At 39.7% G+C, this 20,691-nt stretch overlaps 1 protein-coding gene across 2 annotated transcripts in view; it reads left to right on the top strand.

The window, feature by feature from the left end:
• BANK1 (B cell scaffold protein with ankyrin repeats 1) overlaps positions 1–688 on the top strand; it is a 300,521-nt gene extending 299,833 nt beyond the window's left edge. For both annotated transcript variants that reach the window (XM_084901804.1, XM_084901803.1), the window contains one exon: positions 75–688. The gene's annotated coding sequence lies outside the window, so the exon portion shown is untranslated. The remainder of the gene's footprint in view (positions 1–74) is intronic.
• The last annotated feature ends 20,003 nt before the right edge of the window (positions 689–20,691 follow it).

The raw sequence follows: 20,691 nt of genomic DNA, 5'->3' as shown, positions 1-20,691 counted from the left end.
ATTTCGTGCTAGCTAATCAATTTCAATTGATGATCCATTATTCACTAATACATTTCCTGTGATCTCGTTTTCAGGTTATTATAATGAAACAAGAATCTGCAGACACTGTGCTTTCTGTGTGAAGCAAGCTTGCATTTGGATTTGCTGTCTTCAGGGCAAATCTATACTATGAAAGAAAAAGCAGCCCTCTGGATTTCAAATTTTATTATTGCCACAATTTATGGACATTGTATCTGTTTCAGATGGGTATATCAAGCCTAAAATTGAGTGCCCCAGCAATTCCATTCTTTGAAAATGAAATTCTTGCATTTTACAATGCACTTTCCCACTGAAGCAGCTATTTCCCATTTTGAAAATGGAAGGAAAACAAGAGCAGAAAAGTAAAATGCTCTGTAGACGATATGGGGCCTGTTTTAGGCACTAACCTTAATAAATTACTCCTTTTGTCCTTGGAATAACCATGAAAACACAAATTTGTTCAACACATATTTGCCTTTTCAGTGGTTGGCCCATTTCCTGAATTTCTCACATTCAGAAGTAACAATTGTCACAGCATGCTTGCAGAAACCTTCCCTTATTTAGTGCTTATTTGCATGTAATCCTGAGAAAATTGTTTTCCTAACATTTTGTATCTCATATTAATATATATTTCTACAACCTATATTCCTTATTAAAAGACTTAAAATTTCATCAACTTACTTCTTAGGCACACCTTGCTAGCTTAGAATAGAAAGTGAATTTCCCATTGTCTGATGTTTATGCACAATTGCTGCAAATAAAATGAATGTTTAAAGCTATGTCTGACTTTCAAAATCCATACATGAGAATTAACCACTAAATTCTTCTGCTTTACCAATTTATAGAGAGAGTCTACCAAAATCATTTGAAAACAATTAACAAATTAATTTCACTGTGTAGTGCCCATAAAGTAGAATAAACACAAATGGTGTTTTTCTAGCTTCTAAACAGTGATAGAAATGACTGTTTTTTTAAAGTGATTCTGAAAAACATTGATCAGAGGTTTCCCAGTAGTATTAACATTCTTTTAAAAGCTCATCAAGTCATTGGTTTAATTAATCCCTATAGAAGCTGCTTTTGATTATTATATTTGGAAATTCAGCCTATATATTCACATCCACACTTTCAAGAAATGACATGCCATTCCACACACTGAGCCCCCATCTGAGTGGATTGTCACACTCAGTTAGGGAGAGCAGTAGGAAAGCTGACTGCTTTTCTTTCATTTTCTCCATTTATAAAATGTAAATGTATGCAACATCGGTAAAGTTAAAAACTGCCATATTATCCTGTGGCTGATGCCGACAATTTCACCAGTAACTTTAGTCTTATTAAAACTGTGAAATTCAGTGACAGCTAAAATGTTTACACTCCTGATTACAATGCAATTAGATCATCTCTTACCTGAGACTTGGTTAAGGGTGGAAGAGGAAGATAAGGCCTGACTGTTATTCAGATCTTTAACATAGATGGAAATCTAAATTCAGGATCTTTGAAATTCCACCCTGATGGTCTGGGCTAACTTAGAATAAAATAATTGAATAGCCTCTTTCCCAAGACACTCTGACCCTTGGAATCTTCCACTTTGCCATCAAGGAGACACATGGAAAAAGAAACCAAAAAATGTGAGGTCCTCTGTATGCTTCCTTTACCATGGCTCATCCTGTCCTTGGCTGATTAGGCTTTGCCAGAAGGAAAACATTGATTAGACAAGGTTGGAGTTGGGGGATCAGGAGAGTCCATATTATACCTATTGAATGGAAGAAAGAGGTAAAAAAAAAAAAAAAAAAAAAAAAAAAATGTAGAGAAATGAACAGCCAGAGAAAGGGTAACCCAAAATCTAGAAATGATCCCAAATTTAAATGTTCCATAGGAAGCAATATTTTTAATCTCTGGGCTTTATCCCTAACATATGGAATACTGTCCATCAAATTGCAGCCATACAACAGAAGCTTTGCCTTAGCGATGAGAGACTGAAGGACAGGGCCAAGGGGCCGGGATATATACTGGAAACATGTGAACTTTCCTGAGAGACCTGGGCCATATCTCAAGAAGCCCTAGTCACTGTCTAAAGGAAAAACTTCCACAAGAGAACTTCTGAGGATTTTGTGCTGTTTCCGGAAGTCTGAGCAGCCTGTAGCTAATATATTGTACTTTATCTTTTTCTTCATCCCTTCCTCAAACCAGATTTGCTCCTAACAAGCCATCACTCCTAACTTTAGCCAAAAGCCAGCCCTTTCCTTAGGTTCCTAAATTTATCATGACTCTGACTTCTAGAGAAGTATGAACAGGTCCTGAATGTTATCAAAGGAGTTGACGTTCAATATGAACTCCCTTCTTTTGCGTTATATCCCAGTATTCTAGGATAACAAAAAGGAAGCATCTTGACTGGTGTTTTTGCAAATGAGGTGGTTTTGGTTTTTTGCCCTGGACATTTAGTAATATCTGGGGACATTTTTAATGGTTATGACTATAGAGAAAGTAGCTCTGGCATCTAGGATGCAGAGACAAAGAGGCTAATAAACATCCTTCAATGCACAGGACAAAGAAATTTCCACTTCAAAATGTCAAAAGTGAAAAAGCTGAGAAACCCTGATTTAGACTGTAAAGTAAAATAAGTTTAGCACTTAAAAAGTGTTGTTAAAATGAAAACAGTTAACTTCATACCAAGTTTTTTGCAAGTGGAAATCCTTATCAGAGTATAAATGAATGTCATTTTATTTTTTTAATATATTTTTATTGATTTCAGAGAGGTAGGGAGGAGATAGAAACATCAATGATGAGAGAGAATCATTGATTGCCTGTATCCTGCATGCCCCCCCACCTCCCCCCCGAGGATCAAGCCTGCAACCCCAGCATATGCCTTGACTGGGAATTAAACTGCGACTTCCTAGTTCATAGGTCAATGCTCAAACACTGATCCACCTCAACTGGTCATATTCCTTTATTTTAAAATACATTCGGCTTAACTTTAAACGCATCACTAAATACTCAAAATAATTGTTGACTCTAATGCATTGTCACAAATCAAACATTAGATTATTCTACCAATGGAGACTCCAGGTTTTAGACTGTTCTTACTGTTTTTCCAAAGAAAATAACCTTTTAAGTGTCATTATTAATCCTATTGCTCATCTTCTGAGTTCCTTCTTATTTTCTATAGTGCTCCTGGGGGTCTGATTTTAATAACTTAGACTTACCTGAATTTTACTGTATATTGCTTTTCTAAATGGGTAAATATTTAGGAGAGATCTGCATCATGAGCTGGATCTAGTGGGTCCCCGCGGATTAGCACAGAGCTGGTCCAAAACCTTGTTGCAGCCCGTTGTGTAGCCATACGGGCCACACTTGTCAGCCACCTTATTGTGTGGGGCTGAGCTTTAAATAACAGCAGAGGCAAGGTTCTCAATTACAGTGCATGACTTCCCCAATATTCCCATCTTCAAAATGCAGAAGATGATGCTTCTGACATAATTTTATGGATATTAAATGACATCATGTATCACATGAGCAGGACAGCACTATATTCCAGAGCATGAGCTTTGAGGTTAGACTGACCTACTTTGAATATTGGCTCAGCTCTGTCCTCGCTGTGCAAACTATGCCAGTCTCTTGGAGGCTTGTTTTTTGTCAATGGTAAAATGGTCTTAATAGTAGCAACATCAGCACTGTTTGTTAAAGAATTAAGTGTAAGGAGATCAGTTAATTAATTTACCATTCAAAGAGGATGTCTTTGAATGGTAAATGAAGTCATTTTAATAAGTACCGTGGAAAAGAAGGTATGAACCAGGACTACCTCAGGCATAAGCTGGGATATATAGTCATTTTACTAAGATGAGATGTAAGTGGTTAGAACATTTGACTTGGAGTAAATTGTCAACCAAGATAGTTTGGGGTGGGGGCGGGGGGGGGGGAGGGAAATCCTCCTTGAAATGTGAACGATGTGTGGAACACAAGGCTGACTGTTATCTGACTGGCTCTTAGGTACAGCCTTATAGCATATGAATCACATCCATATCATTATTTTAAAATACAAATGATGACAAAAAATGCCCACCTGGGTCACCCATAAACACCAGAAGTGCAAAAATCTTTCAGTGGTAAGATTCTGTAGCATTGTTTCCCAAGCTGTGTTACCAGGACTCTTATGGGGCACAGCTTGGGAAACAATGCTACAGAATCTTACCATTGATTCTATAACATTGTTTAAGAAAGGGTTTGGGGATCAAGTGAGCTCAGGGGTGCTACGTATTTTAGCTTCTTTTAGAAGAGCATGTTAAGTATCAAAGTACTGAAGTCTGAGTAATCTTGCAATAAAGAAGTCCCTACATTTAAAACAAAACAAAACACTGGTTTATATTTTATGTATATATTGTAAGTTGGCCTCATTTTCCACTTACTGGGGAAAGAAAAAGTGGCTGAAAGATACGGGCAATGATCTGTGGAGATGGCACCTAAAACGTGGGTTCAATGGGAAACTGTGCCAAGATCAGTCAGTGGTGTTTGCCATGGACAAGGGTGTGTTGAGTCAGGAAAGTGTTGGCATGCATGATACTTATTTGGCACTCAAGATTTGCACTAGGTTATTTATCATAAAGCAAAAGCTTAAGTTCTAAATTTTGCAAATAATGAAAGTCAGCTTCAGTCACAATAATGTCTTGAAGCAAATAAATTAGTAAATTCATCTCTGAGTAAAACGCTCATTCCTATTATAATGTACTAGTGGCCCAGTGAATGAAATTCATGCATGGGAAAGGGGGCAGGGGTCCCTTAGCCTGGCCTGCACCCTCTCCAATCTGGGACTCCATTGGGGAAAGTCCAACTGCCAGTTTAGGCCCAATCCTTGTACGATTGGGCCTAACCCAGCAGTCAGACATCCTTCGCACAATCTGGGACTCCTGGCTCCTAACTGCTCACCTGCCTGTCTGCTTGATTGCCCCATAACCACTCTGCCTACTGGCCTGCTCACTCCCAACTGCCTCCTCCCCCGCCAACCTTATCACCCCCAGCTGCCCTCCCCTCCTGGCCTGATCACTCCTAACCACCTCTGCCTTGGCCCCAGTACCATGGCTTTGTCCAGAAGGACTTCCAGAAGGTCTCCCAGAAGGTCTCTGGTTTAATTAGCATATTACTCTTTTATTAATATAAATAGAATGTGACATACTGCCATAACTATAACATATCTACCAGTATTACTCTATGAGAATACATACTTCATTCGATAGGAAAGCACCTAATACATTACACTGTATATGTTGTAAGTATTTCCTAATACTGTATTCATAGCAATAGTTTACACCCTGTGACTTCTCTTCCTGATTTGGGAATGGGTCCCCAGGTCTTTGAACATTTCCTGGCACCTGATATATTTGGAAAGAAAACCGCTCTGAGTTTAGAGAAATTAAATTACAACCATGACTCTAATTCAACTGCCTCCTGTACTTCCAGTCATATAACAGGAAAAACACCCCAGGGCCGGCGCCTCCTATGGCTGAGCTCCAGAGTGAGGCCCTAAGGCCCAGTGCTGGGTGGATGAGGGTGACTAGAGGCACCTTGGGTCCGTCCTGCTGTCAGCCCAGCAACTGGGGCCCTCTGTTCCCAGCCCCTCCTGAGCCCTGGTGCCTCCTAACAGGGTCCCGAGGCTACGCCCTTGATCCCACTGCCCTCTCCTCACTGGGACCAGGGCATGGCGGCATGGGGCACAGGCATCCCATTTTCATTACAATGTTCAACCCGTGCCTGCTCCATCCGTGTTTGCAGGCAGCCCAGGGGCGTAGCTCAGCCATGATGGTCCAGGGTGAAACAGCCCTACCAGGCCCCATAGCTTCAACTTGGACCCACTTTCGTAACCAGGGACCTGGTGCTGGGCAGGCAGCAAGCACTTCCTTCCCTGCCCGTGCTGGAGTGGGTCCCTGCAGTTTCAGAACCGAACTCTGAGGGCCTCCCTTGAGCCCGCCAGCTCTCTCTCGATCCCACCAAAGCTTGCTTCTCACACTTGCTTCTCACACTTGCTGGAAACTTCTCAGTCCACTTGCCATAGTAATCTCTGGTGGGGCTGAGGGAACTGGGCACCGCCATCTCTGTGGCTGTGTGATGGTCAATTTGCATACTCGGTCTTTATTAGATAGGATTTGGGGTGTCTTCAAATCAACATCAAGCTTGGTTTCACTCATAAGGGGTGCAAGATCTCTCAGAGATGCTGTGCAGTGAAATGTATCAGACACTGAAGCCATTTCTGAGTTCCTGAATACCAGTGGGATAGTGTTGCTCAGATTGCCTTTTTGTCTCTGTAGCAATAGATGGCCCTCAGAGGGAAAACTTTGCCTCAGCAAACAAACCAATAATTTCTGATGGATTGTCTCTTTCTCAAGGTGACAATGGACATGTTCCATCAGCGGTGATAAAGGTGCTACCGTTTTGCCCCTAGCACTATCTCTTTTCTTCATTTGAGCAAAAGAAAGACACAGGGTTCATGGTCATGTGAACTGATGCAGGGGACTCGAAAAAAGCATTTGCAGTCACACTGAGGAATCTTAGCCACCCTGGCCAGTCTCTGACATTTGTCATCGTGTTGTGAAAGGAGGTGTTCTGTGACTCAGTCATGTCCGATGCCTCTCAGTTATTCTGCAGCAGCGGACTTGGGGGTTCCCAGATGACCTGTTGTAACAGTGATGGTGAAAGACAGAGGAACCTTACTTTGTGGTCATCATATGTTCTCATTCTGGCTTCCATATATCATGTTTTCATTTTATTTTATTTTATTTTATTTTATCACATTTTTGCAAGAACATCAAACATAAGGCCTATCCTCCTAACAAACTATTAAATGCACAATAATATATTGTTGCTGTTTTACAGGTACCATGACATACAGCATTTCTCTAGACCTCATTTTGACTGGAATGTTTATAGACCTTCCCATTTAGGTATTGGTTAAAATTGATCTTTCTGGTTTTAACAAAACATCCCTGTATCACTATAAAAACTAGCTGCCTCCTCTCCTGACTGAGAAAGGCAGCAGAGACGCAAGCATGAGGCTTTCCTACAGAATAAGCCACTTCTTCATCCAGAAAAGCAAACGCTCGCTTCAGCCTCTGAAATATGAAAGGGGAAAATATGATGATAGAGAAGGCAGATTTTAGACATATTTTGGTGCTGGGGTCAACAACATTTTCTGATGGGACAGGGTGGAGAGAATTAAAAAAATTTGAATAAGGCTTCAATTCTTTTACTTACTTGATGTCTGTTAAATGAATAAATGTTATCAGATCCTGTCTTAAATCTATTTTCAAATCAATCTAATGTAATATTCATCAGATTACTCAGATGTGTCTAATCATTGTAAAATCCTTTTGAATTTTATGTAATCTAAGTATATATAATATCTTACAGCATATTTTTAGAAAACACAAATGCCAGTATTATCAGAGTTGCAGCCAAAGCTTTGTTCATTGAGTATCTACTTCTGGAATTTTGATTTTCTTTGTGTTATTTCTAAACAATATTTTGTTAAATCAAATGACCTTCATTAAACTTACTTTTCATGAAACTCTAAAAATACTAAATTACAAATTCAGGAATAATTTTACTTATATTTATAATCAAGGCATGGGCAGCATTAAATTATTTATTGATTAGCTCTCTTCTCTAGATAGAAATTTTAGATTTTGTTGAATACAATTATTTCCTCTTAAAATATATACAGGTCTTTATTATTAATAACCTCATAATCCAACTTTAATCATGCTTTGAAGGTATAGATTGCAAAAACAAAAACAAAAATCTAAAGAAAGTCTGGCACCAAGTGAAATATTTAAACTTTTATCACTGTTGTGGCTGGATTATAACTTCCTTGGTTTTAAAATATAGTAGATGCACCGAAACCGGTTTGGCTCAGTGGATAGAGCATTGGCCTGAGGACTGAAAGGTCCCAGGTTCGATTTCGGTCAAGGGCATGTACCTCGGTTACGGGCACAGCCCCAGTGGGGAGTGTGCAGGAGGCAGCTGATCGATGTTCCTCTCTCATCGATGTTTCTAGCTCTTATCTCCCCCCCTTCCTCTCTGTAAAAATCAATAAGATGTATTTATAAAAAATAAATAAAATATAGTAAATACACAAAAATAAAAATGTTGTTTTTAAAGCTGTGAATTAAATACTAATGGATGACCTCAGCAAGTTCAGGTCAAGTTACTTTTCTTTGTAGGCCATGAGGCTAGGCAGAGTAAAGCACTCCCATCAGTTGTAGTGCAGTGGTCCGCATAGAAAGCTCAGTATAGCTTTCTTTAGTCCATTTGCTTTACCTTGGAACTAAATACTATGATTTTCTTAAGACCAAGGGCAATTACAGGTCTGATGTAGAAACAATAGACAAGTGGGAATAAGTTATTCAGGCAATGATGCAATTTACTTGACAATCACTGAGCACTGTGATTTGATGTCCCTGGGATATAGGGCATGACCTTAGTGCTCTCAGAGAAACAGACAAGAGTCATTTGATGAAACATTGTTACATCTTTGTTCTCCACAGAGAGGGAACAGTATCAGATTGAGAAGTGTATTCATCATCCCTTCTTGGAAATTCCTATAGTCTTCTTCATTAGCCAGAAGTCCCCTCTTTCACTTACTTTATCTGATTTATTAGACAAAGAATTCTTTGATCCTCACTAAGTAATTTCATCATGGGATGTTTTTCTGATTGTTATCTTTTTTTAAATATATTTTATTGATTTTTCACAAAGAGGAAGGGAGAGAGATAGAGAGTTAGAAACATCGATGAGAGAGAAACATCGATCAGCTGCCTCCTGAACACACCCTCCACCCCCCCACCCCTCACTGGGGATGTGCCTGCAACCAAGGTACATACCCTTGACAGGAATCGAACCCAGGACCTTTCAGTCCGCAGGCCAACGCTCTATCCACCAGCCAAACCAGTTTTGGCTGATTGTTATTTTTTAACCAATACAAATTTACCCATCCAATGCGTGTTAGGGCATGGTAATACAGTGGGATCTCACTATTTGATCAACATTGGCATTTGATGTTAACATTTTTAGAAAACTGTATTACACTAAAATCAGTCAACAACACAGGGCACAAATAACACAACCAGAGTGGTAGTCTAAAGATGGGCACTCTATCAATTAACTAATCCACAAACATGCTACATAGAAAACAGTTATAAAACCTCCTTGTTGTATACTATGAGTCTTTACTTAACTCACAAGTATGTGGGCACTCAGCAATTCAGGTCTGAGTGCTGCCTGTGACCATGTTCTTATCTGCAGATTCATGTAGGTGGCTCTTGATTCGGTTTCTTTACCTACCTGAGGGTCAGCTGGCTATGCTAATCTAGGATGGCCTGGGCGAGGGCTTCACAACGTGCCTCTGTGGGAAGTGTCTACCATCCTCCTGCAGTGCAGCCCTGGCAGAGACCCATGGCAACTGCAGAGAGCAGGAGAGAGACAGCAATTGTCTAAGTTCTTTTCCTATTGTTTCAAGCCTCTGTTGTTGCCCCACTTACCGCATGCCACTGTCCAAAGTAGGTCACGTGGCTGGCCCATAGTCAATGCAGAAGAGAGAAAAAACATTATATGGCAAAGGATGTGGATACATGTAGGAGGGAGAAATTAGGTCTCTGAATATAATCAATCTATCACAGATGCTTTTTAAATCATTTTATTCCATTAAAAATGCATATAAAGCCACAGAGGACAGCTATGCAATAAAAGTAGCAAAACCACAATTTAAATGATAATACGCAGAGAAGTATTTGTTTCTCTAATATACAGAGATCACATTCAAATTTATATAAAAAAAAAAAAAAAGCAACAAGATGCCAATAGTAAATTCCCAAAGGACAGCGACAAAGAGTTCGTTGAAGAAGAAATGCTACTAGTGGACAAATAGAGGGAACAGAGGTTTATCCTTATTTGTGATCAAAGACATCAAAGCTAAGCTAAAATAGAAATTACACTTAGTAAATTAGTTCCCCCAAAAAAGTACTTAGCAAAGAGCAAATAAAATTAATGAGACCCAAATCCATTGGCATACTATGGCAATATAAGACACTACTGCAGCGAGATTTTTGTACTTGCTTTTCTCTCTACATTGTCTAGTCATATGGCTCAACCTCCTACTTCATTCAAGAATCCCCTTAAAACTTGCTTTCTCAGAAAGGTTTTCTCTGACATCTCTGCCTTAAATAGCATACCTTTTCCTCTTCTTCTTCAATTTTCTCCATAGTCCTATCACTATCTAATATTTCAGTTTATTTATTTCCTATCTCCCTGACTAGAATAAATCTCCCATAAAGAAAAAAAACTTCATCTATCTTTTTCAAAACTTTGTCACTAGACTTAAAATAATGGCCAGTACAGACACTTAAGTATTTGGTAAATCAATGAAGGAATGATTACATAAAAAGAGTGATAAAAAAAATTATCCATATTTTAATACATTTTCTTTATCAGTGTAATCATAAAGAAAATTTTAAAGGAAGCCAAACCATGCAATAAGATGTTTGCTAGTGCATTAACTATAATAGCAAAAGAATGGTATCCATTCAAACAACAGTGTTTGGACATTTATTAATCAATTTATTCAACAAAGGTTCCTTTGAGTGCTCACTATGTGCTAGCATCACTCCTCTATGTCTTCCTGCATTGAACTTATATTTTAGAGGAGCTAGCCACTGAAGAAATTGGTATAGCCTTAACTCAGTGGATAGAGTGTCAGCCTGCGGACTGAAGGGTCCCAGGTTTGATTTCAGTCAAGGGCATGTACCTTGGTTGCGGGCACATCCCCAGTGGGGAGTGTGCAGGAGGCAGCTGATCGATGTTTCTCTCTCATCGATGTTTCTAACTATCCCTCTCCCTTCCTCTCTGTAAAAAAATCAATAAAACATATTTTTTAAAAAGAAATTTGTTTATACTATACAGTCAGATGATTATAAATGCTGAGGAAAAGATACAAATCAGGAAGGGTCATGGAATGAGAGAATGAGGGATTATTCAGGGTTTCAGGAAAGACTACCCACAGGGTATTAATTCAACCTTATCATGAGGCCTATGCAGAACAGTTCTTGTGAACTAGAACACAACATTATAGACAATATTTTAATAACTATGTACATATAAGCAGGCATAGGAACAGGAAGGACATGGCAGAGTGAGATTACCCTAAGAAATCAAGTATTTTCTTTCTCATTCTCTTTTCCCCAACACTTTACTCATCATGGTATTTACTCAATAATAGAAGTTTCCTTATATCCACCAGATCACTTTCTGAATATTCTAAAATACTTGCCAAAATAAATTAAATTGTATCCTTATAAATCAAGATTTAGATAACTACATAGTAACACAGGGTTTTAGGAGATCTGGATTTTCACGCAACAACACCATCACCACCCTGAGATATATATTGATAATAAGGGAAGCAGGTGGGACATTTTTTTCACTTCTATTCATATCCAGTGCACTGTGAATGATTGAGAGGTAATATGGAAGTATTAAACAGAAAGACACAGAGATACTAAAATAACTATATCAAGAGGGGCTTAAAACTAGGTTGCAATTGTCTTATCAAATAGCCAGACAATAATAATGTAATTGAAATAGCCAATGATTAGCGTTCTGAACTTTCTCGACCTTTTGTTATACTTTATTTGACAAAATCAAATTTGACTGCATAATACTTGGCAAACAAACGTGTGTTACAGGTATTATGCTAGCATTTTTATTCTCTACTGGGATTTTCATCATATATTAGCTCTTCCGGAATTTCAAAATTCTTTCTGATATTGTTGTTAAATGTATCAGCTAGATAGTAGCAGCTGAAAACAATTTTTGGTGTTAAATTAGATGTGGCCATGACAAATGTTCCTGCAAGCATATAGGATGATTCCCACATATTTATCAGATCTCTGGGCCACATTTGTTTCTGGTAGGCCAGAGGAGAGGCGAGGAAGAATTCTTCTGTCGGTAAACTGGAAGTCTAAGAATTACACTTAACCATCTGGGATGGCTTTGACAAGAATACTGGCCTATTCTTCCCACTTAATTTACCAAAATGCAATGTTGTCATGCAAGGACAATGATCTAGACTTAAGTAGTAAATGATTTCCATTTATTTGCTGTGACATTTGATGAACTTCTTGGGTTTTTAGGGGGGGGGGGGGAATTCATGCACGCATTTAGCCTATACAAACAAGAAGTTACATAAACTCAACCTAATTAAAGCCATTTATATAGGGCATAAGCTTCAAGAAGTGTTATAGTCAACTTGTAAGTAAAGCAAGTAACAGAAATAACTTCTCCAGCAAAAACACTTATGTGGTTTGCAGAGCTCCAAATACTAGTCTAAATATGCACTATTCCACCGACGTGCCAAAAGGAGACCAGCAAACTAAATACAGCAGACTATGGCCTCAATTTAGAGATTTGGTGGGGAGGTAAGATGCAGACCAACTTTTCTTGGTGCAGTTGGAAAGAATCAGCTAAATTCCTTCAGCATTATTATTTCATTAACTCCATTAGGAAATGCAACTTTGAATTAAAAAAAAAATGTAGTTCACCTTTTGAGCAATTAACTCAATGGTATTACTTCTGTTATTAGTTCCACTGAGTGCCAGAAATACACAAAATTTTCCACGGCAAAGCCTTTCCTGCTTTATAACAGAAACGGTGTATTTTTAAGGCCAGATGGGCAACCAAGAAGTATGGAAAGTGGCAGCCTGAGATCATAATCAGAAGAGGGTCTCTCAAGCGCTGCTCCTAACGGAAATAGCACCGAATCGGGTTTCTTCCTATCAGCCGAGTGTCTGAATCAGCCTGTACTGAGCAGATGTCCACCAGCAATTTGACAGTAAATGTGCTGTCAGGACCCAAACTTGCTTTTGACAGAATCGTTACAACGGTAAACATTTGCCCAGGGCACTAACCTGACACAGATCTTTGACAGCCGTGTCACTCATGCAGAGAAGAGAACAGCTGGGTATCATTCTCCCCTCATGGAGACCTAGGGGGAGCCTAATTTAGGAATGATATGGATAAAAACTAGTAGTGGCAGCAACTGGTTTTCTGATTCTGCATCCCTAAAAAAAAAAAAAAGAATTACCCATGGCTTTTTGGAATTGAGTCTCAAAGGTGTTTTTTGGAGCTGTACTCTTTGCAGTACTAATTATAAGAGCATTTAATCACCTCACGGTTCGCAGTAATTTATTTCAACGCAAGTGTGTCCCATTTGGGGAAAGCATCCTTACCTCTGTGGAAGGGGGTGGCCAAGTTGTTTGGAGGAAACCTTTAACAAAGGATCAGCACAAATAAGTACATATATCCACATTTGATCGGGGGATAAAAGGATGGGAGGCCTGGCTTACGTGCACATAAGACTAAATTAGAAAGGAAATATATCAGGGTGAAAGACCTGTGTAAAAATGCCATCCCAAACTCAGTTTAGAAATGTTTTTCTTCAAACCACCTAGATTATGCATATTCTTTTTTTCATCTTGAAAGGTGCCTTTGTGATATTAAAAGCTGCCTTCCTGATGCCTCTGATAAGGAAAATACAACATTTTCGGGGCGGGGGGGGGGGGGGGGGAAGACCAGCAGCCTGACTCTATACCTAGTTAATTAGTTATCCCTGATGCACATTCCTGTTAGCCTATTGTCTAGTCACTGCCCCTTCCTTAATTATCTGGTCTTACAAGACCTGTTTACCTAATACTCACATTTTACAGAGGCCATAAACCATGAATAATACACAACCCCCGGAGGGGGTTATCAGTGCTGGTGCCAAGCCAGGCCTTTAGGGATGGTCTCAAGACCCCCATCCCAACACAAGGGGCTTTTTGCAAAAGTCCAGGAAGTCTGATCCTTATTTGGGGGACAAAGAAACCAAGGGGTATGAAAGGAGAGCTTCCTCCATATTGTTTTGCTCAGGTTTTGGAAAGAGTGCTAGTCATAGAGTCACATGGGGCATCATATAGCCACCAGGTTTAGGATTCACCAGGTCTTAGAGGCAGGTGACATGCTGTAGGTGTCTGCAGGCTGAAGAGTGTGTCTCAGGGTTGTGTGCACAGTGGGGTGCTGGGGCCCATAGCCCAGCCTGAGGTCCCAGAGGCTGCCTCCTGGTGGCACTGCATTAGGCTGGGAATGTTGCTATGACCACCCTCAGGATGAGAGGCAGGCTTATGGGCAGAAAGGTCATGAATCCTTTTCTCACCCAGAGCCACCGTCCCTCCCTTCCCCACCGCTGTGGGCTCCCAAACAAGTTAGAGGCAGAGAGTGGGAGATGGGAGTGGGGGTGGTTTTCCCAACAAGTGTCCTTAATCTCAGAGACAAGGATGAATTTACTTTTAAACAGTCAGGGGCACACCTTGCGGGAAAACATTTAAGAAAAATAGAAGCAAAAAACAGTGTCAGAAATAGGCCATATTTTGCACCACCTCAGCTGTGGGGACAGAGATCAGTCGTGACTCTCAGCTTTTTTTTACGTCACACATCCCATGGAAACAGACAGCCCAAATGAGCAGAGTGATTGGGTACATGTGCCAATTACAGAGCAATAAATGGATGAGGTTTAGTGAAATATATACTAAAACTCTTAGGCTTCCATACAACAACCTAATGGATAAGACTAGCAGAAATGGATGGGAAAGGACATAACATTTCTATGTAGTTAAGTAGTAGTCAAACATGCCATAATGGTCTGCTACCCCTAGAGGTATGCCACTCAGATGGCCTTTAAAGAGAGAGCCTGCTACAAAGAGCTCAGTGAGCTGCCAATGCTGGGTTTACCATCGGTGAGATCCACTTCAGTCCTCACACCCTCCTTGGCTGTCCCCCCCCCACCTCTGCCAACACCTGCTCATGAAGCAGGAAGCAGAGATAGGCTATTTCTGCCCAACTGGGACTCCTCTCACGGACAGCTTTGGTTTGGGGCAGCCCGGGTGCCTCACCAACACATTCTTGGAGAGGCGCTGCATGCTTCCAACCAGATCATCCTTCGTTCCCCCACTCCTTCCACAGGTATTAGGCATGCAGTCCAGCCTAAAGCCACTCCTTGCCTAACCCTCCCCTCCCCTGTGTCTCTCCCAGGTCCTTCCCCCAATAAATTTCTTGCATTTCTTAATTCCATCATGGTGTCCTTTTACTGGAGGATCTGAACTGACGCCAACACGTATATAAATCAATGTGCAGTCTGGCTTATCTTTCAGGGACACAAAACAACAGCTGAAACTTTCAAATGAATGTGAACCACTGGAGAGAACAAGCATATTCCATTTTGAAAGTCTGATTTCTTTTTGAAATTGAAGCTTTCCCATAGCCATTTCAAATTTCCCATTTCTTGGCCTTCCTGCTATATTCATTGTTCTGTATCTCTTGTTCAGAGTAAAATTGTCCTATTGATATTGATGGAGAAGTTATATAGATGTGGAGCCACTGCTCTCTTTTAATAGACTTGGCATTTTCTAAAAATAGGAATTACTCAAGAATAGCTACTCATACTGGATACTTATTCTACACTGACACGCTTTGTGTGTTTCGGTACCTGGAGAGAGGTGAGTACACATATAGAGTTAATGTAACCTAAATAACTTTGGCTTCAGAAGTACGTAACGCCTCAAAGCTTATAATTCATTTGATCCCAACTAGCCAAGTACATTCTGCATTATAACTCGCCCAGGTTGTAAATTTGATCCTGGAAAGGACGTTTGGAAATAATTTCATATTTCTTTATAAATTATTTTTCAAACTTTAATTCACTCCAGGTTTGTCTACATCATCAGCCTCCTTTTCCTGCGCCAATGGTGGCACTAAGTTATCCATTTGCATCGCTTTCCCTATAAACTCTTATTTTCTTTGTAAACATAGAAAATGGAAACTGTAGGCTAATCAACCTCCCCACAATGCTGCAGACGCTGAGGAGGGATTTTTATTAGAGTGTAGAGTGGGAGGACAGAGAAAAAGCAAGTGGCTGCTCCATCCCCTGAGTGCCATCTGCATTCGAGGGCACAGACAGTGCCCACCCAGAGAGCTCTTCTGCCCACAGATAAGCCCACACACTGCACCGCTGACAGCTGCATGAGGAAGACACAGTAAAGCTGAGAAAAACATGGGGCTTGCTTTAAGACTGCACACATCGGTCATCAGAAGATGCAAAATAAGCCCCGAAGGAACAGAAATATGAGGCTCATTTTAAGTTTTAAAATTGGTTGCTAACTCCTCTAGCAAAAATGAGAGAGTTTTTCTTTTTTAAAGCCTACAGAATCTCTAATTTCCAATCTGTTCAGAGACGTACCTCCCTTTACAAACTAACAAAAATAGGTATAAAACCAACCTTTGAAACGCAGTGTAAGAAATAGAAATTGCTGCTTTAAAACTTCTTTTCAAATGAGCATCTTAAATTAGATACAAGGAAGCAACTCACCTTCTCTAGCCTTTAAGAAAATAGAAAAGACACAATGTTCTTTAGAGTTGATATGAGAAATCCCACTTTTCCTGCCTCCAAAGGAAGAAGGAGGTCCCTGGCAGATCAATGAAAAGCCTGAAGGCAGATAATAAAAGAAGAAGGTGGAGGGAAGAAAAAAAAATAAGGAAAGATAAAATAATGGAAACTAGTGTAATTAAAATCCATACTTGTTTTCTACTCTTAAAATGACATAAGACACATTTTAGACCCATGTTGACTATGTTATTTGTGAAATCATTTTAGCATTTAACAATCACAAATTTATCTGTGATTTTAAAATTGAAACTACCTACCTTTGTTTTGATCATTATGTTACCTAGTTTTTATTTCTTCAGAAAATTGTCGCAATATGTGCCAGAAAGATACTCTCCTTATTTGGTTGGGAGAGGGTCCAGAAATAAAGTCAGTATCCAAGTCCTTATTCTGAAGAGATCTGCAACAACGATTCAGAACTACCTCTTGTTGGACTCAAACATAGCCATTGGGAAATAACCGTTAGTGACAATTATGAGCTACTTCGTTAATAGAGCAATGTTGCCCTAGGTATTGCCTCAGCCCCTTATGCAAATTAACTTCTGGTGGCCTCTCTTCATATGCATTAGTTCTATCTGGACATCAACAATGAATATAGTTGGTCTCCAGCTAAGATCTCTGCAACCTAAGATAGTACAGAGGTAGAAAAGGCTGATGCATGTTAAAGCTCTATAGAAATTATCACTGCCATTGTTCAATTGTTTTTTAAAATATTGACATATCAGAATAAAAACCATCCTCTTCAGTAAGCTTGATTCTATGCTAGAGATAACAAAACGAATCGTCTTCTGGAGAAAGAATGCATGGGAAGATGGTAAACCATCATTTTCCATTTAGGAGCATTGGAGCCATTGTTTATTCTATTGTGTGGTATTTTCCCACATGCTTCCTACGGCCCTGCCAAATTCTCCTCCAGGTAAGTGTATGATTAAATTCTTAACAAGATCTGAATTGCTAGTATACATGAGTCACTATCAAGTATTCAATAAATAAGTTTGAGTAGCAGGAATACCAAATAGACAGCCACCATCCAAATGCTGGGAGAACGCATGATAATTAGATGGCAGACTTCAGCTCCTCTCTCATTAGTACAGTGCCCTGTAGCAAAATGTTAATTTATCAAAGTAATTATTAATCATCTGAATAATTTAGTAATTGTCTATAATAATAAAAGTATAATATGCTAATTAGACCGGATAGCTGAATGACCTTCTGGACATCCTTCTGGACAAAGCTGCCTTAGTGGGGGGCCAAGGCAGAGACGGTTAGGGGCAATCACGCAGGTAGGTGAGCACTTAGGGATGATCAGGCAGGCAGGCAAGTGGTTAGGAGCAACCAAGCAGGCAAGCAGGTGAGTGGTTAGGAGCCAGCAGTCCCAGATTATAAAAGGGATGTCCGACTGCCGGTTTAGGCCCGATCCTGGCAGTCAGACATCTCCCAAGGGTCCCCAGATTGCAAGAGGGTACAGGCCAGGCTGAAGGACCACCCACCCCTTCACCCCCCATGCACAAATTTGGTGCACCAGTCCTCTAGTAAATTAATAATTATCTAAACTATTTAAAAATTATTAGTTGTAATTTGTTAGCATAAATTCTAGAAGAAAGAGGTTCCAGCAGAATAGTATCAAAAGAGGTAAGGATGAAAACAATAAAGAAGCTATAAAGTTTGAGAAAGCAGCATCAGAAATGGAACATCTGATATATGGAACAAACTTCAATATAGGAAGGATCTTAAAGATAAGCCATGTGCACTTCAAATTCTGCCTAACTTTTGTTCTACAGGTGGTCAGAGCACATCATAGCAACCTGTCATCCCTCTGGTCATTCTGCTGTTCAGTCGATTTGCATGTTAGAGTTTTATATAGGTGGAAGTAAGAGCTGTATAAAACACAAGCCGAAAAAAGGAAATGGGAAATGGATGTGACAAGACTGCCGTTTCATATTTTGTGGTCAGGGGAGGAAATATAATCAGAAACTGCATAGAATGAAGGCCCAAGCCCTCTGCTGATGTGGGGGAAGAGCTTTCCAGACCCAGGAAATGGTAAATCAAAGATCTGAGCTGAGAATATACTTGAGATGTTTGATGAAAATCAAGTGAACTTGAAATGGATGAGTGAGGGGTAGAATGTAGAAATGTCTTCAGAGAAACATCCAAAGAACAAATCCTCTACAGCTAGGATGTAAGGAATATGATGACCATTATGTTTGTATGTATAAGAATGCCACACTAAGCAAATTTCCATGGGAATCTTCAGCTGCTATAGTGATCTGTGGTCCTTGCACTTTAATAAGTGATGTTTGGCCATTAATAGCATCTTGTAATGAGTAAGAAGGACAGGGGTGTAAGAGGGAAGAGTCAGGAGACAGGACATGTCTGTACTCAATATAGGATACATTTTCTCATTGCTGTGAAAAGTAACAGAGCTCATTATTAGAAAGGTGTTCATTTGGAAAATATGCTCTACATGCTAAAATGTGGTCCTACTGAGTTCAGGTACGTCCTCTCGGGCTTTTTTTTTTTAATATATTTTTATTGATTTCAGAGAGAAAGGGAGAGGTAGAGAGAGAAGAAACACTGATCAGCTGTCTCCTGCACACCCCCTATTGGGGTTCAAGCCCACAATCAGGGCATATACCCTTGACCGGAATTGAACTCAGGACCTTTCAGTCGACAGGCTCTATCCAATGAGCAAAACCGGCTAGGGATAGGGCTTTTTGATTAAGCCAGCAATGTGGTCATTTCCCTCAAAAAGAGTCTTATAATCCAGTCATCACAAGTTGAAACCATCAGCTCTGTATTCCTATTAGACCTGCAGTTTCTACACATCACAGACAACCACGTCATAATGGTGCCAGAAATTACACCACTGGTTAAAGCAGAAAGTGCATGGAAATGTCCTTTTGACCTGATGAATTAGGACAATGATTTCAAATTCAATTTTTGAATGAGGGAGAAGAAAACATGATCCCCTACTCTACAATACACCTCAGGCTCTGTCATTTCTTCTGCAGATGACCACTCCTCTTAATTCAAATCACCCAATAATATTCCATATATATCTACTTCAATAAATGCATTAAGTGCACATGAATACAAACACACTTCACCAGTGACTGAGGAACCTTATTTGCAAATTACTTAAGACATTGGGCTTTTGCTTATGGAAAATAAAAATTTGTTCAGTACATGATCCATTCTGTACTTCGAAATTGAAAGAGAATCCTAAGACCATTAGTTTACTCATCTCATTCAGAAAATTAGCACGTCAGTTAAAATCAACTTTCATCTGTCAACAATAGGTGTTTGCCAATTACCAAGTATAAAAATCCAATCACTTTAATCACATGCTTTCTTTGGACACTATTCTCCCTAAACTAAGTTCCAAATACACAAACAATTGCAAGAGCTAATGAAAGCTAAAAAAGCCTACTCTCTCATGGGTATACTAAGTCAGGAGGCATCAATATCAGGCTGTGAGGCCACTAGGCAAATTCTTATGACAACAACATTGGCATCCCACGCATCTTAGGAGGTGCCCACATAAGTGGTTACTTATTGCCCACATTTGCACTGACGTGTCTCTGGCCACAACTTACTGGACCAAGTTATCACCTGACCTGGGGGAGACAATTTATTGTCTCAGGATGTCTGCTTGGACTTAATTTTTGTTTAGTTAAGTTATTTTGAAAGGAATTACTGACATTTGAAACAACATGGGTTTGATAGATAATGTCACCATGGAAATCTTTATCTGATTCTGATCATTAATTCAACACAATGTAAATCTAGTATCTACTGTGCACCAATTACTATTCCATGTACTGATGATACAGAAGGGAAAAAAAAGCACACAGAAACGTAGGTTCTAGAATTTTTTTAAAAAATATATTTTATTGAGTTTTTAGAGAGGAAGAGAGAGGTATAAAAAGCTAGAAACAGCCGAAACCGGTTTGGCTCAGTGGTAGAGTGTCGGTCTGTGGACTGAAATGTCCCGGGTTCGATTCCGGTCAGGGGCATGTACGTTGGTTGTGGGCACATCCCCAGTAGGGGGTGTGCAAGAGGCAGCTGGTCGATGTTTCTCTCTCATCAACATTTCTAGCACTCTATCTCTCTCCCTTCCTCTATGTAAAAATCAATAAAATATATTTAAAAAAAAAAAAGCTAGA

This window comes from Pipistrellus hanaki, assembly GCF_964339955.1.
Source record: "Pipistrellus hanaki genome assembly, chromosome: 1".
NCBI lineage: Eukaryota > Metazoa > Chordata > Mammalia > Chiroptera > Vespertilionidae > Pipistrellus > Pipistrellus hanaki.
Note: the sequence above shows the minus strand (reverse complement) of the source record. Positions and strands in the feature narration are given on the sequence as shown.